At 40.4% G+C, this 16,243-nt stretch overlaps 1 long non-coding RNA gene across 14 annotated transcripts in view; it reads left to right on the top strand.

The window, feature by feature from the left end:
- Window positions 1–16,243, top strand: part of LOC125150883 (uncharacterized) — a 195,719-nt gene that overhangs the window by 118,751 nt on the left and 60,725 nt on the right. Inside the window, exon 12 of one of the 14 annotated variants that reach the window (XR_007146529.1) lies at window positions 14,331–14,798. The exons of the other annotated variants lie outside the window; for them this stretch is intronic. This is a non-coding gene — a long non-coding RNA (uncharacterized LOC125150883). Of the gene's footprint in view, window positions 1–14,330; window positions 14,799–16,243 lie in introns of those variants that run through there. 14 annotated transcript variants of the gene reach the window in all.

The following is a 16,243-nucleotide window of genomic DNA, read 5'->3' as shown; positions in this document are numbered from 1 at the left end:
ACACAGAATCTGAAACAGGCTCCAGGCTCTGAGCCATTAGCACAGAGCCTGATGCAGGGCTCAAACTCACAAACGGTGAGATCATTACCTGAGCCCAAGTCAGAGGCTTAACCGACTGAGCCACCCAGGCGCCTTGTCAATGGTCATTTTCAATCATTATCTGGTGCCTACACAATGTTTAGCTCTTGGTTAAACAATTTTAATTACATAATGTCTACATGAGAGCATCTGGCCCTCAGAAGAGCCCTGTGCTTATCAGGACTGGAATTGTCAGTCTTTTTTTTTTTTCCTGGAAATTGAAACTGAATTTTGCTTGTGTCATGCGCTAGGTGATGTGGCTTGTCCACAATTCTTCCTTCCCTCCTCATCCTTGCTGTGGTGTATCCTGTGTGGAGTATGTTCTCTGCCCCCTGGGGTTGGGCTTGACCATATGATTCGTTTTGGTCAGTGGAATGAACGTAGGCACAAGTGACAGTGTGTCAGTTCCAAGCCGAGGCTTTGGGAGGTTTGTGTGTTTCTGCTTTCTGCTCTGTGGCTCTGCCATTCTCGAGGAAAACAGATGAAAACATGCCGCAAATGGCGGCCGGTCCCAGAATACGGAGACACCTGACTCTACCCTGAAGGCTGGCTGGAACCAAGCCTCGTGGAGCCCCAGCAAATATACAGACTTGTGAGCGAAAGTCCATGCTTTCTGATGTAGGTCCCTGAGGTTTGGGATGCGTGTTCCCATCATAGTGGGAACCTTGTTGTTTTACACCTGACTAGTTGATGGTAGGGCCAGACTAGAACACACACTGACTAGTAATCTGGTGTCTTGCTACAATTATCCTGTTATTCATCTAGGGATTCAACAAATATTTATCACATTTTACTATGGAAAACAGCACCACACACCACAAAAACTGAAAACAAAGAGACTATAGTCTCTGGCCTCACAAAGAACAGATTTCTAATAAGGGAAATAGACAAAAACAAGTCAATTTAAACCCGAATATGATGACAAATTCTTATAATAGCACAAAAGTCTTTCTGAGAGAGAATAATGGGTGGGGTGAAGGACTGGAGAGGATGACCTTTATGGTGGCTAAGGTAGGGCTCTTGGAGATGCTAGTGAAGTTGAGCGAGCATATCTTTCTCTCCCTTGAATGGTCTCAGATAACGGCTTCACTTTCTTCATTTTCCTTTATTTGCATAGTGTCTGTCCAACTGTGTGCCCGTGCTCTGGGCTGACTAGGTGTCCTTGGTTTGCATCCTGTGTTCAGAGAGCTATTGGGTTGTTTCATAAGTTCTTACAGAAAGAGCGAGAAGGGCTTCATTTTCCCTTTTCCGAAGGGAAAAATCACATCCCCTCCCCAGAACAACAGGCTGAAGTCCCCGGCTGTGAATGCAATCTGATTTCTCTCAGGTGAGAGGTATTCTGTAGATGGAAAGTCAAAGGAAAAATGTGACTTTAGCAACACTGTAGGGACTGTGGTCAGTGCTGAGCTTATAAAGGCCTTTGTTTTCCATGTTTTGATTGGCCCCGGGAGGAGCCTGGAGCAGCCCGCACACCCATCTGTATCCATGTTAGTGGGACTGAAAAGTGCTGACACAGGATTGCAGATCAGGGCTTGCGGCTTGCCAGGGTAAACTTGTGCAATGCACTGTACATCCCTCCTAACAACACTGCCTCTTTTGTCGCTTAAACAGAGGCTGTTAAGAACACGGGTCATTAAAGAGAGCTTTAGGAAAGCAGGCAACATTTTCCAATATTGTGGCTCTAGGCGATCCTCATAAAGTTTCAGCAGCTCTGGACGAAGTGAAGCATTCATGAATGACTAACAATAGTTTGAGAATCATAATCCGAATTGATCAGAAGCAAGTAAATATTTCAAAATATAGCTTCTGAATGTCAAAACAAGTCTATTATTGTGGAGACTTGGATGAAGATTAAGTATTTTTTTTTTTAATGTATATAAATATCACAAGTAAGAAGGTTTTCAAAGCTTAAATTGGCCTGGGAATCTCTAGCTTACTGATGGAAGCACAAATTCAGACACTGGTTTTGAGGATTTCTTTTTCAAATTTTCAATACATAAAAAGTGCAACTGTAGGAATAAGGAGGGGGAAAAAGGTTCCTATTCTACCAGCCAGAGAAGAATGTGGCTAACGTTTTAAAGCTGTTTCTGCTAGCATTTTTTCTACAAGTACTTCTTAAATATTTGAGCTCATACATACATGTAGTTGTATTCATACACTTTCTTTCACTTTTGTTATTCTTTAAATGTTTTTTTTTAATGTTTGTTTATTTATTTTTGAGAGAGAGAGAACACATGCAGGGAGGGGCAGGGAGAGGGGGAGACGCAGAATCGAAAGCAGGCTCCGGCTCTGAGCTGTCAGTGCAGAGTCCCACATGGGGCTTGAACCCGCACCTGGGAGATCATGACCTGAGCGTTAGTTGGACACTTAACCGACTGAACCGCCCAGGCGCCCCTCTTTTGTTACTCTTTAGAAGAGATCACAGATTGGCCGACTGTGGGCCAAATCTGGTGCGCTGAGTGGACACAGCCACATTCATTCATTCACAGAATTGTGGATGGCTCTGTCATGCTGCAAGGGCAGAATGGGGTAGTCTCAACAGAGCCCATGTGGCCCACAAGGCCTAAAGTATTTGCTCTCAGGGCTTTACAGAAACAGTTTGCTAACCCCTAGGATAGATGATTAGATTCACACATGAACAACTGTAAGGCTCTTGTAAACACATACTAAAAGGTTATGTATCCATTGATACTTCTGCCGGCATTTGTCTGATGAGATTACCTTCTCCACCTAAACATGAGTTCGTACTGACGTTTCCAACTGCAATCCATTACCACTCGTATCATGTTAGCGGCCCCCCCCCCCCCCAACTCTTGCTTATCTGGATGCACACGCTCCAACAGCGAGTAAACTTGCTCCCACCATCTGCCAATTCCAATATACATGTATAGCAGTATCAGAATCGTTAACCCCTGGGGCGTCTGGGCGGCTCAGTTGATTAAACAACCGACTCTTGACTTGGGCTCAGCTCATGAGCTCGCAGTTCATGGGACTGAGCCCCGCGTCGGTCTCTGGGCTGACCGTGTGGAGCCTGCTTGGCATTCTCTCTCCCTCTTTCTCTGCCCCTCCCCTGCTCACATTCTCTGCCTCTCTCCTTCTCTCTTTCTCAAAATAAATAAATAAATAAACATTTAAAAAACAAAAGAATCGTTAACCCTTGTTCCTGTGGCAAAAGACTTTATCAACTGGAGTAGAGTCCTTATGCACAGTACCTTTTACTGTGAGTCAGAGACCCCACTCATTTCCAAATGTATTTTGTTTGTCCACTGATTTTTAACTCTTATTTTATTACATTTCCTGTCTACGTTTGCCTCTTGTTCCTGGTTGTCAGTCATGATGTTGACATAGTGATAAAGGGAACAGGTGGTATATGTGGGAGAGTTTCAAATTCTTTGAGGTCATAAAATGTATGTGTATGTGCATGCATTTATCATAAAGCCTTGATCAAGCAGAAAAGCTGATATTAGACTGCAGGTAGAAAATGGCATGAAAAATGTCTATGCATAATTAATCCCACCAATATATGTAAAAAGGTTAAGTTGGATGAATGTTGTGGGCTTTATAATAAAATATTTCTCTCCCTTTAAATCTAATGTTCTCAGGGCACATGTAGGCTCAGTCCAGTGGGTATTCAACTCTTGGTTTAGGCTGAGGTCATGATCTCACGGTTTGTGGGATCAACCCCCGAGTTGGGCTCCACCCTGACAGTGTGGAGCCTGCTTGGGATTCTCTCTCCCTCTCTCTCTCTGCTCCTCCCCTGCTTGCTCTCTCTCTCTCTCTCTCTCTCTCTCTCTCTCAAAATAAGGAAATAAGCTTAAAATTTTTTCTGATGTGCAGGGCACCTGGGTGGCTCAGTCGGTTGAGAGTCCGTCTTCAGCTCAGGTCATGATCTCACGGTTTGTGGGTGTGAACCCCACATCCGACTCTGTGCTGACAGCTCAGCCTGGAGCCTGCTTCAGATTCTGTGTCTTCCTCTCTCTCTGTCTCCCTGCCTCTCCGCCACTCATGCTCTGTCTCTCAAAAATAAATAGATGTTAAAAATCTTTTTTAATTTTTGATGTTCTCAGCAAAGTAAGTGCAACCTATGTACCATTAATGTTCTGCCATGACTATTACTTATATTAAATATTATAATGTAAAGATAAGTGTGAGATTTAGTCTCAAAAATCAAGTAATGCAAATATCAAAACATAAATATTACAGACTTCTCATGTTGAGTCACTTTATAAAATGTTCCACAGACCTTCAGTTAACAAACAGTTTGGTTATCAGTGAGGCATGTGGTTTTCTTTAGTCAGTCTTTACATTAAAAATATTAATAGTAGGGGAGCCTGGGTGGCTCAGTCGGTTAAGCGTCCGACTTCGGCTCAGGTCACGATCTCGCGGTATGTGAGTTCAAGTCCCGCGTAGGGCTCTGTGCTGACTGCTCAGAGCCTGGAGCCTGTTTCAGATTCTGTGTCTCCCTCTCTCTCTGACCCTCCCCCGTTCATGCTCTGTCTCTCTCTGTCTCAAAAATAAATAAACGTTTAAAAAAATTAAAAAAAATATTAATAGTAAAAAGTGAGCACATGTGATTTTGAGATAGCACATTTTAAAATTATCCCCCAAATTTCCTGCTTTTCTCTATGTTCTTTTTACTCATTCTTCTTCTTTTTGGTTCAATTTACTTTCCAGTTTTGTTGGCTGAGTGTCTGACTATTTCAAAATAAAATGTTATCTGTTTCATCAGATTCACAAACTTGTTGAATTTAGACATTAAAATGTTTAGCAAACCTGAACTAGAAGATGACACATTTTGGTGCTTGAATTTATCGAACATTATGGCTAAAAATGCTTTTTAAACAAAGCAGACCAATAAGTAAAAAAATACCAGTTCAGTTTATTGCAAACACATAATAGTAACTTACACTATTGACATATTATTTTTGGTTCACAAAACACACATATATTAGACATAGCACTTAACAAATGTTTACTGAATTAAGTTATGCAGGAATGAATGAATTATATCTACCTCAATGCATTCCTGTGTATGTAATATTCCCTCCTCCCTTTAACAATGAGGAATTTGAGGCTCAGAAAAAAGATTAAGTAAATTACTTGAAGTTACACTGCTAATTAAGTGCTAAAGTCAGATACAAATTTAGGTATTTACTATCAGAAGGGTAAGTACCATGTCTATGTTACCAATGATAGTATCAACAGCCCCTCCCCCAGTAGTAAATAGTAGCTGCTCATTAAATACTACTGATGAAAAAAAATTTTTTTAAATGATGGTGCTAGGTATTTGAAGGGATATAAATTCCACTAAGGAAAATAAAGTGGCATATAATCTGATAAGTGTTCAAATAATAGCTGAAGAAATGACTAGCCGATGATAGCACAAAGCCACATCAGAACTGACAAACCCTGAAACTAAAGAGCTTTGTAGACTTCCTTCCACCTTATTTCACTACCGTATGAAGTGATAGACTTTGGTACTTTCAGCATTTTCGTGGCATTTGGTTTGTTCCTGCAGGAATGCTTTTCATACGTTATTTTATACTTCCTTTTATATTATTTATTTAAAAACCCCCTCTCTTTCAAGTATAAAACACTAAATTTTCTAGGCCTTAGACCCAAGAGTTTCTCTCTCTTTTTTTTTTTTTGTATATATTTCTGAGTATATGGGAGAAGTTCTATTCCTTTTTTTAAATTTTTGATGTCTTTATTCCCCCTGCCCCTGATTTTAGAATCAAATATTGACTGTTATCTCATTTTGAAAGATAAAAATGCCACAAAGATAATAATTTAGAAAATGAAAGTTTGAAAAATCACTTCAATTTCTCCTCTACCCACCTCTTTGTATGTAACCACAGTTAACACATGAGTTGTTTTCTTTTTTTTTTTTTTTCTATGCACGTACTATGACTGGGCTCATGATCTATTCATTGACCTAAGTTTGAAACCACATTGATTGTATTAACAAACCCTGCTTCCTACCAACTGACAGGCAGTGCCTAGTTGCTGATACTTTGTTAAATAGTAGTCTTGAACAAATTATCAGAGGGGAGCTTTTCCCAAATCCCCCCCCCCCCATCCCACCCCCTTGATTTAGTATCTCAAGTAGCTCATTAATTCATTCCTCCCCTTTCCTCCACTGGCACTGCCCTAGTGCACAATCAGCTATAGGTGGGGTCTCCAGAATGGTCTCATGTACTTTACTGTCCCATTCTCTGCCTAATTCACCCTCCTCAGTGTCTCAAGTGTAATCTTCCTACAATACAAACCTAATGATCTCCACCTTTTTTCTCCACCTTTGCTATATGCTTGTGTTTTACATCTTAAGTCCAAACTCCTTGAGAAGCTCATACAGACTGTATCAGAGCCTCTGGGATTCAAACTCACATCTTCTCCATCTCCTTTCTGATTCCAACCTAGATGTAGTGGGTATTCCGGATTTGACTTATATTACAACAGAGTCTCATCTCAAATGTGCTCCCTAACTTCTCCAGCGCTATAGCTGGGCATGAGATTCTAGTTGTTAAGCCCAAACAGGAAGCCCCCAAATTTATGAAAGTTAACTCTAAGAGCAGTCCTCAATCAACAAGGGATGGAAACCTAAGGATCAGTGTTTTCCCCAATTGTTCTTCTAGAGGACAACTCCAAGATACATTCTGTATATTCCTTAGACACCAGAATTAAACCCCGGTATCCAAAAGCCGTGATATCAGAAAGGCAGCTTTATACAGACTTCTTCCCCTTCCCCCATTTTTTTCTGGTTCCCCACTTGTACTCTGGGATTATCTCCTTGACCAGGACTTTGCTTTCTGGTACAACTCAAGCTAAGAGATATATGTATGGGAGTGATTTATGAAGAGGAGACCTGGGAAACTGAAGTTTTGGGCAATTTGAGGTTGCTAAGGCATTAGCAAGGTACGGGTCAATCATGGGCATTTCTTGCCATTCACATGCCTAGTGATAATAGTGACAATTACAGCAACAGCAGCCTGACAACAGCAAGATAGTCAAGAGCTCAGCCTGCTCAGGGATGAAGGCTACATCACCCCACTAGGATAGAAACCTGGACAAGTAGGAGTAATGGCTGAAGGAGAGGGAAATTTAATATGGGCGGTGGAGGAAGGAGGTGATAAAATAAATATCAGTTATGACTTCGGGACCAGTTGCAGCAATAAAGACTGCAGCTTATTGCAGTAATCTTGATCTATTAAGTCATGTGTAGAAATTGTGGCTGACTACCACCTTGAAGACTCAGCGGCAGTTGGGGCTTACCTAGGGCACAGGTATATCTGAGGGGTACAAAGGACAGACTGTGCCGATTGCTTCTGGACTCCTGACTCACATCCGCTTAGCCTCGTCTCTGATTTCAGTGCACATTCAGTGGGTAGTTTGGCTTACCTCATGCTGACATCTTTTCTCAAGCACTGGCTGTTTTGCACTTTTGCCCCCGGGGACTTTCCAAAGCCACAGTTGCCTTTGGGAAGTCCTCTGTTCCAGCAGGTATGCTCAGTCTGGAAGTATATAGGGATTTATATATCCCACAGTAAATTTCAACTAATGTGGGATATAAGCTGTGGATAAAAATCATCAATTCTCAGGCAAACAATTCCAAAAGGCATTCTCTATCCTCTTTAGAAAATTCCAGTCACGATCCAGTGCCAGTTGCCTATAATTATTTTATTTTATTTTATTTTATTTTATTTTATTCTGTTTTGTTTTTATTTTATTTATTTATTTTTTTTGAAAAGTAACAAGTATACTTGAGGTGGATACCTTTTATTTGAATGTATACATTTTGGTATGTTTGAAAACAATGGTGATGTTCTATAGTTATATATTGCATATTTTTATTCATTTTATTCTTTGTGTGTGTGTGTGTGTACAATAGTTATTTTAATAATGCATCTGCGCATTTGCTTTGTTTCCACTTTCCCTCGTTCTTCCCTCACTTCTGCTCCCTGCTTACAACTTCTTGCCTCAAGCACTACTTTTGGGAAAATTCAAGCTAAAAAAAAAAAAAATCCTTACATTCCCATATATCTCTGTCCTCTATTTTCTATCCTATTTTATGCTGTCTGTCTTTGCTACTTCCTTGGTATACGCCAAGGAAATAAATGGAGAAATAAATGGAGAAATTCAACAAATAATTGAATAGAACTTCCACAAGATGTAAGCTGCCAAATTGAAAAGGTCCACTAAGCAGTCCAGAGAATGGTTGAAAATAGATTGTTTTGAAGTTTGTCTCCATTGAAAAGTCTGTTTTTATCTCCACATCTGGTGTACAGATGTTATCCTGAGATTTCTCGTAATTATCCTCTTGTGCCAAAACTTCTATTTCTTATAACCCATGCTTTCTTTCTTGGAGCACTTCCTCAATAGTCTTAGAAAGGATGCATAGGAGGTAATTTCTTTCTTTCTTTCTTTTTTTTTTTTTTTTTGAATCCTTGAATGTCTGAAGAAGTGTTTATTTTTGCCTTCTATGTGATTGAAAGGATATGGAGTTACAGGTCAGAAATTATTTCCTTTAAATATTTGAAGGCAGTATCTTCTGATTTTCAGTGTTATTGAAAAATGCCAAAGCAGTTTTGTTTATCATCCTCTATATGTGACCCTCCCCACCCCCGGAAGCTTGTAGAATCTTCTTTGGTTTCCAGTGTTCTGAAGATTCAAATGAAGTGTCTTGATAAAGCTCTGTTGTTTGGTTCTGACCTCTATGCTAAAAATTTCCACGGATGTTTGACAATCCTTGGAAGGCCTTACTTTTTTCAGTCGTCTTTTAAATAAATTAAGAGAAGAAAAGATGGGGACGCCTGGATGGCTCAGTCTGTTAAGTGTCTGACTCTGGCTCAGGTCATGATCTCACAGCTTGTGGGTTCGATCCCCTCATCATGAGGCTCTGTACTGATGGTGGGAAGCTTGTTTGGGATTCTCTCTCTCCCCCTCTCTCTCTGACCCTCCCCTGCTCACTTTCTCTCTCTCTCTCAGAATAAATTTAAAAAAACAAAAGAAGGGGCGCCTGGGTGGCGCAGTCGGTTAAACGTCCGACTTCAGCCAGGTCACGATCTCGCGGTCCGTGGGTTCGAGCCCCGCGTCGGGCTCTGGGCTGATGGCTCGGAGCCTGGAGCCTGTTTCCGATTCTGTGTCTCCCTCTCTCTCTGCCCTTCCCCCGTTCATGCTCTGTCTCTCTCTGTCCCAAAAATAAATAAACGTTGAAAAAAAAAATAAAAAAACAAAAGAAGAAAAAATATAGTCTTTATATTTACTCACATTTATCACATTGATCGCTCTTCATTCTTTTCCTATAATTCCTGAGCTTTCGTCTGACGTCATTTCCTTCAACCTGAAAAACTTCTTCTAGAGCAGACTTGCTGGTAATACATTTTCTAGTTTCCCTTCATCTCAAAAAGTCCATTTTACCTTCCTTTTCAAAGGATATTTTCACTGGATATATAATGCTGGTTTGATAGATTTTTGTTTGTTTACTTCCATATGTTCTATTGTGTTTTGTGTCTGTGGTGAGTGATGAGACGTCAGGCATGATTTGTATCATTGTTCCCCTGTATGTAAGGTGTTCTTTCCCCTTGAGCTGCATTCAAGACTTTTCCCTTTATCTTTGTTTTTCAGGAGTTTGGTTATTGATGTACTTAGGTCTAGTTTCCTTTATATTTATCCCTTAAGAGTTACCAAGACTCTTGGATATGTACATTAGTATTTTATTTTATTTTATTTTTTTCAACTTTTTTTATTTATTTTTGGGACAGAGAGAGACAGAGCATGAACGGGGGAGGGGCAGAGAGAGAGGGAGACACAGAATCAGAGCTCCAGGAGAAACAGGAGAAACAGGCTCCAGGCTCCGAGCCATCAGCCCAGAGCCTGACGCCGGGCTCGAACTCACAGACCTCGAGATCGTGACCTGGCTGAAGTCGGACGCTCAACCGACTGCGCCACCCAGGCGCCCCTGTACGTTAGTATTTTAAACAAATTGGCAAATTTTAGGCCATTATTTCTTCAAATGTTTTCTTCTTCATTTTCTTGTTCCTCTCCATGTAGGGCTCCAATTATATGCATGTAGACTTCTTGATATTATTGTTCCACAGCCATAAAGGCTCTGAAATATGAAGGCTCATTTTTTCCCCAATATTTTTTCTTTTAGCAAGTCAATCTTAAAGTTCACTCTTCCCCGACCCCTACTTTCCCCCTGAAATCTCCAGTCTCCAGTTTTTAAATTCATTGAGGAGTTCTCTGCCTCAGATTTTATATGCTGTAATTCTAGAATTTCCATTTTGTACTTATAGCTTTCATTTTTCTGTTGATATTCCATATCTGTTCTCTCTTGACGGCCATATTTCTCTTCAGTCTTTGAACATACTATGATAGCTGCTTTGAAGTCCTTTTTGCTAATTATGACATCTCAATCATTTCAGAGTTTGCTCTGTCTTGACTGTTTTGTCTATTGACTGAAGGTCGCAGTTTCCTTTTTCTTCTAGTGCTTTTATGTACAAGGCATTGCAGATAATTTGTTGCAGAGGTTTTGGGGTCTGCTCCCTTTGTCTGAAGAATGCTGATTTTTTGTGGTGGGGGTGGGGCAATCAGCTGAAATCTCTGCTCAGTTTTTCAGCCTTTAAAAAAAATTTTTTTTAATGTTTATTCATTTTTGAGAGACAGAGAGAGAGGGGGGGAGAGAGAGAGGGAGAGCAATAGTGGGGGAGGGCCAGAAAGAGAAGCCGACACAGATCTGAAGCAGGCTTCAGGCTCTGAGCTGTCAGCACACAGCCTGTCGCGGGGCTCGAACACACGAACCGTGAGATCATGACCTGAGCCAAAGTCAGAAACCCAACGGACTGGGCCACCCAGGCACCCCTCAGGTTTTCAGCCTTTTAACAGTTGCTCTCTGCTGGGCTATTTGGAGCCTCCTCCATATGTCCACAGTTCAGTGGTTAGTCAAGGATTTGAAGGGAGTCTGTATGGAGATTTGGGGGCTTTCTTCTCTCTTCCCTCATTTCAGTCATTTTGGCATCTGTGAATTCATTCTCTGACTCCTTCAGTCAGAAAGACAATGGCTCTCTTTATGAATTTTAGCCACCCTGAGCCACATGAACTGAGAAATGCCCTGAGAAGAAAAGCTTTCTAAAAGTAAATCTCACCCAATGCAACTGCCTTCTTGAAAGGGTTGAATCACCTCCATCTGGGACTCCTTTTGGATGTTCTCAAGTAACTTCAAATAATTGTTTTTTATACTAGTTTGGAGTTTATAATTGTTATCTGTAGGAGGTTTGGTCTAACATAGGTATTCAGCCACTTCTAGAACCAGACTCTCCTATTAATTAGCTCTTACCTTGTCATGTATTTCTTTAAAAAACTTCAGTGGTTATTCCTTGTCAAAAGGATAAAAACAGATTCTTTAGGCTAAATACACTCCATTTTTTTGTTTGTGTTTAAAAAAAAAAATCTCCCCACCATAGACCCTATATTCCGGCCAAACTGAACTGTTCTCCAATTTTAGTATACGTGCTGCTGAAGGGAGCACTGAACTGTTCTCCAAACATTCTATTTTGCTATGCTCCTTTGTTCCCACAATTCTTTAGAAAAGCATTTGTCCTAAATTTGCATGCCCCAATCCTTACCGTCCTTCAGGATCTAACACAAATGTCAACTCCTCTATGAAAGCTATTCTTATCTACCCAATTTGAAGTGACTTCATTCTCTACTAAATACCTCTTTATATTTATTTCACTCATTTAGTAAGCCACTCAGATGGCAGAAGCTATGTGAGCATGAGCGGTTAAAAGATGGATCTGGGGCGCCTGGGTGGCGCAGTCGGTTAAGTGTCCGACTTCAGCCAGGTCACGATCTCGCGGTCCGTGAGTTCGAGCCCCGCGTCAGGCTCTGGGCTGATGGCTCGGAGCCTGGAGCCTGTTTCCGATTCTGTGTCTCCCTCTCTCTCTGCCCTTCCCCCGTTCATGCTCTGTCTCTCTCTGTCCCAAAAATAAATAAATGTTGAAAAAAAAATAAAAGATGGATCAGACATAGACCCCACCCCAGAAATCTCTGCTCCTACATGCAGAAGTTGCTGTGGAAGCCCTGAAGAGGAAAAGCCAACTCAGTCTAGGGTATTAGGTACAGCTTCTTGAGTCAAGTATTCCTAGATCTGAGTCTTGAACAATGAATTATCTGGAAGAGATACATGGGCCAGGAGAGGAGGAACATTCCTGAAAGAGAAAACTACAAATTTGAAGGCAGGGGAGTATGAATTCTGGGTATCACTGAGAATTCTGTCCTTAGATGATCTGATCTCCCAGTAGATGGTAAGAGTCCCTCTCAAATATCTGACTTTCCACTCCTGGCTTCTGCAGGGTCAGCCCTCTTCTGAGGTCCTGCTCTCTCAATCAACCGAAGTTTGCACAGTATAGGTAGATGCAGGAATCATTTACACAGGAACTTTTTCATTCTAATTAGTTGGTTGTGTGTCCTGTTATGGCTGGTGTGTGGGCAAGGACAATGCTAAATGTTTTGAGTCCTTAGAACCTAACGGTGCTGCAGCACTATGTAATCCATCATTTAATTTTATTGAATGAAGGAGGCAATTCTTCATGAACTTTGTACCAGCTTTGTTAAAGTTATGACAATAAACTAGCTCACCCTCCACATGCTTTGGGTTGTGAAACTAAAGGAGAGATTTTAAAACTTTGACGAAATTCAGTACACATTGCAGTTACGATGATGTGTGAATGTGTATGGAGGAGGGCAAGAACAAAGAAAATCAAAAATAGGTCGCTTAGTGTAATAAAGTTACCAGATAATTTTCATTTCCTTTGCTTTTTAAAAGTATTATTTTTAAGGGACAAATGAATTGAATACAGGGTTGAAGGAAGAAAACTTGGCAGAAAATAACAGGTGAGTAACAGCGATCACTTAAGAGCTGTGACAAAGACAGTTGGAAATAAAGTGGTTTCTGGCTTGCAGAATTTGAAAAGAGCCTCGTGCGAGAAGGCTGATCTATGAAGGATGATGACTATCTCCATCAGGGACCAGACAGGAGGCAACAGGCTTAAATTACAGAATGAGGGATTTAGATAAGAGAAGAGGAAAAATTTTCAGACGGTGCGATTTGATAGACACTGGAATGTGTAGCTGGGGAAGCTTGTGGAATTTCCTTCTCTAGAGGTCTTTTAAAAATAGAACAGTGTTTCATCTGCCTGAAGGATGGACTCTGTTTGACCTTTCAAAGTGTCCATTGAACCAGGAAGGTGCATCATACCTTAGAGAAGAAAGCAAGCCTGAATGACCCGGGGTCTCTTGAGTAATGAAAATAAGGTGGATAAGTTTCATATTTGATGTGATTTACATAAGTCACGTACGTAAATTATGAATGTTAGAGTTCTTCTTTCTTTTCCTTTTGGTCAATGTTTTCATTTTTAAGGCTTGGAGATTAGGTTTAAGTAAAAATATTATAGGGAAAGAAGGAAGAACGCTCATCTTACTTTAGGGCATATTTTTATAGGGACATAGGCAAGAGGAAACGGACATTTTGGACATCTTTGATTTTGATTTCACTTCCTATTCTAAATTAAAAAACACGGACTTTTCAGTTGGATTTAATATTTTGAGGGAAAAATTTAAAAAATTAATTTAGTCTAAATGTTTCTTACAGTGTTCTTGGTAACTCAAACTGGAAGAGGTTCTCTGTATTTAATTTCCTCTCAGGAAGTTTACCTTCAGAAGTCCAAGTGTGAGGTCAAGCTTTGGGTTGCCGGAAATGGTAATGTCCTTTACTGTCTGAGCACCCAGACAACACTTAATAAAACATCCTATTTTGTGGACATTGGTAAGGATTAAAGAGCTTTAACTATTTCCTCTTATTTTATGATTGATGATTTCTGTATTCAGTCTTCTAAAACTCAGAAATAGAATTATATATAAGTAAGAGCTGGAGTCTCTGGATTCAGCTATAACTTCAGATTTCCAGTTATAGGTGATTTCCACCTTTTTTCCTTTCTAAACCCCAAAATGTTGTAAGGCCCAAAAGGGATGTAATCTTTAGAATTCATTATTTACCTCAAGCAACAACAATTCCAGGGCGTTCTGAATTTGATTTATAACTCTGTTTTAGTTGATATGAGGACATTTGTAGGATAAAGCAGTGAATTGTAATGTTTCATAATCGTATAGCTGTTTGTATTTGTCAAAATGCTTACTCATCGAATATCCGCTTTGTTCTTAACAAGAGATTCATCAATGTCATGACCTTACAGGTGAGAAAATGGAATCTCCATAAGGAAATGTAACTTGCCCAAGATCACAACACTAGAAAACAGAGTTGGAACACTCCTGATTTCAAAGCCTGTGTCTTTTCCACTGCATCATGCTACGCGGTCTATGAGAATCTATGATTTTCTGGTGTTGGTTTTTTTTTTTTTTCCCCACCACTGATGAGATCTTTGTCTCTGATTCATTCTGAGCCAACACACTGTATTAGAGACCAATATTATTATCGTCAAATAGACAGTTGTGTTAGCATTCTCATGGAATAGAACATCAAAGCTTTTAAAGAATCCTGCCACTCCACATAGGTCGTGCAAATTTCTGATAGGGCACTCCACGTGGATCTTATAATTTATTCTAATTCATGCTAGCTTTTGTTTATTAAGCAACATTTTGTTTTCATTAAAAACTTACATGAATGATTGTATCTGTCTGTGGCAGAATATTAAATACAACTCCCATGATCCCTGGCTCTCTGTCTTGGGTGTCTTTTGGGGTACGGTGGCTTTATTTCCTTCCTAACAGTTCGGAAGTTTGTTTAATACTGACTCAGAGGAAGCATTCTAGCTGAGTCCTCACATGGTCTTGTTTATAGCTCCGGAGTGCACATAATAGATAAGCTACTGATTTCCACAAGAACCCCCACATTTCCTGGGTGTGTGGGCGTGTGTGCTTGCGCCTGTGAATTACAATTGTGCAATCTCCCTGCTAGCTGCATCAGGTTGCAAAGACATTTCAGATCCCTTAAATATTTCTCTAGCAAGCCTGATTTCATAAACCAAAAGCCATTGTATTCCATGAGAGATGTGCTGGTAACTAATAATTAACACTGAAAAACCCAGGAGTTTGTAACAAGATCAAACTTGATATCGAGGAAGGGAGTAGGCAAATTTGCCTAAGGAAATATTGTGAAATAAAGCTGCAAATGGCCATAGATGAACACTGTTCCATCCGTGGGATTTCTTTCCTTGATTGTAATTATAATGATCCCTTACAGAGATTGCCTGGTACGTGGCAAGAACTTTTTTAGGTCAGCATCATCTTATTTTATTCTAAGGGAGCCCTGAAACATAAATATGGCTAAAGCACTTTTATGGAAGAAAGGTCACCAGAGAATTCAATAATGTATCTTGTGTTACACTGATGGCAAATGATAGAATGATGAATGGGACCAGGATAGTTGGACTCCAACAACCAACTAGAGTCCACAAATCTCTCTTTGGTTCCTTTTCTGATGTGACTTTTCATGAAACTTAATTGTAGGTTGCATAAGGTATAGAATTGATTAGAAGAACTGTCTCTGAATAGTAAGGGGGTTTAGGCTTCAGCTGTTTGGTAGCTGAAATGGTGGTAGGCTGAAAATAGCTTCGCTGAGCTCTTGAATATTTCAGGGAAGGTGGTCCTAGGCAGAAATGTCACAGAGACCTCAGGTCTCCAGACGTTGCCTGGAGATGGGCAAACACGTACGTGACTGCATTTGTCATCTGTCTTGGGGATAGCACTGAAGGGATTAAATCCAACAGGAGCAAGTTTTTGAACACTAAAAATCCAGAAGCAGATTTTCTGGCACCAACTTTTTGCATCCAAAGTAAGCAACCTGGATTATCTCAAGATTGCCCTTACCAAGACATCCTTTGCAATGCTTGTTTTTCAAAGCCACCATAATTCTTTCCCTTTGTTTTGTCATTGCAGCTGCTGCTGCTACTGAATTTGAGGCATGCCACGCTCCACTTCTGCAGTGATGGCTTTATTTTTGCAAAGTGATCTGGCTGGAGTTTGTGGGGATATAGAATGCAGGCACTGAGAAACCCAAGTGAATGTGTAAGAATGACCACAAGGCACCCAACGTGGGTGTATTTATCTGCTTGTCTCATTACTAAGAGGTTTTAGTTCTAAAAAATAT

Source organism: Prionailurus viverrinus, chromosome D4, assembly GCF_022837055.1.
Source record: "Prionailurus viverrinus isolate Anna chromosome D4, UM_Priviv_1.0, whole genome shotgun sequence".
NCBI lineage: Eukaryota > Metazoa > Chordata > Mammalia > Carnivora > Felidae > Prionailurus > Prionailurus viverrinus.
Note: the sequence above shows the minus strand (reverse complement) of the source record. Positions and strands in the feature narration are given on the sequence as shown.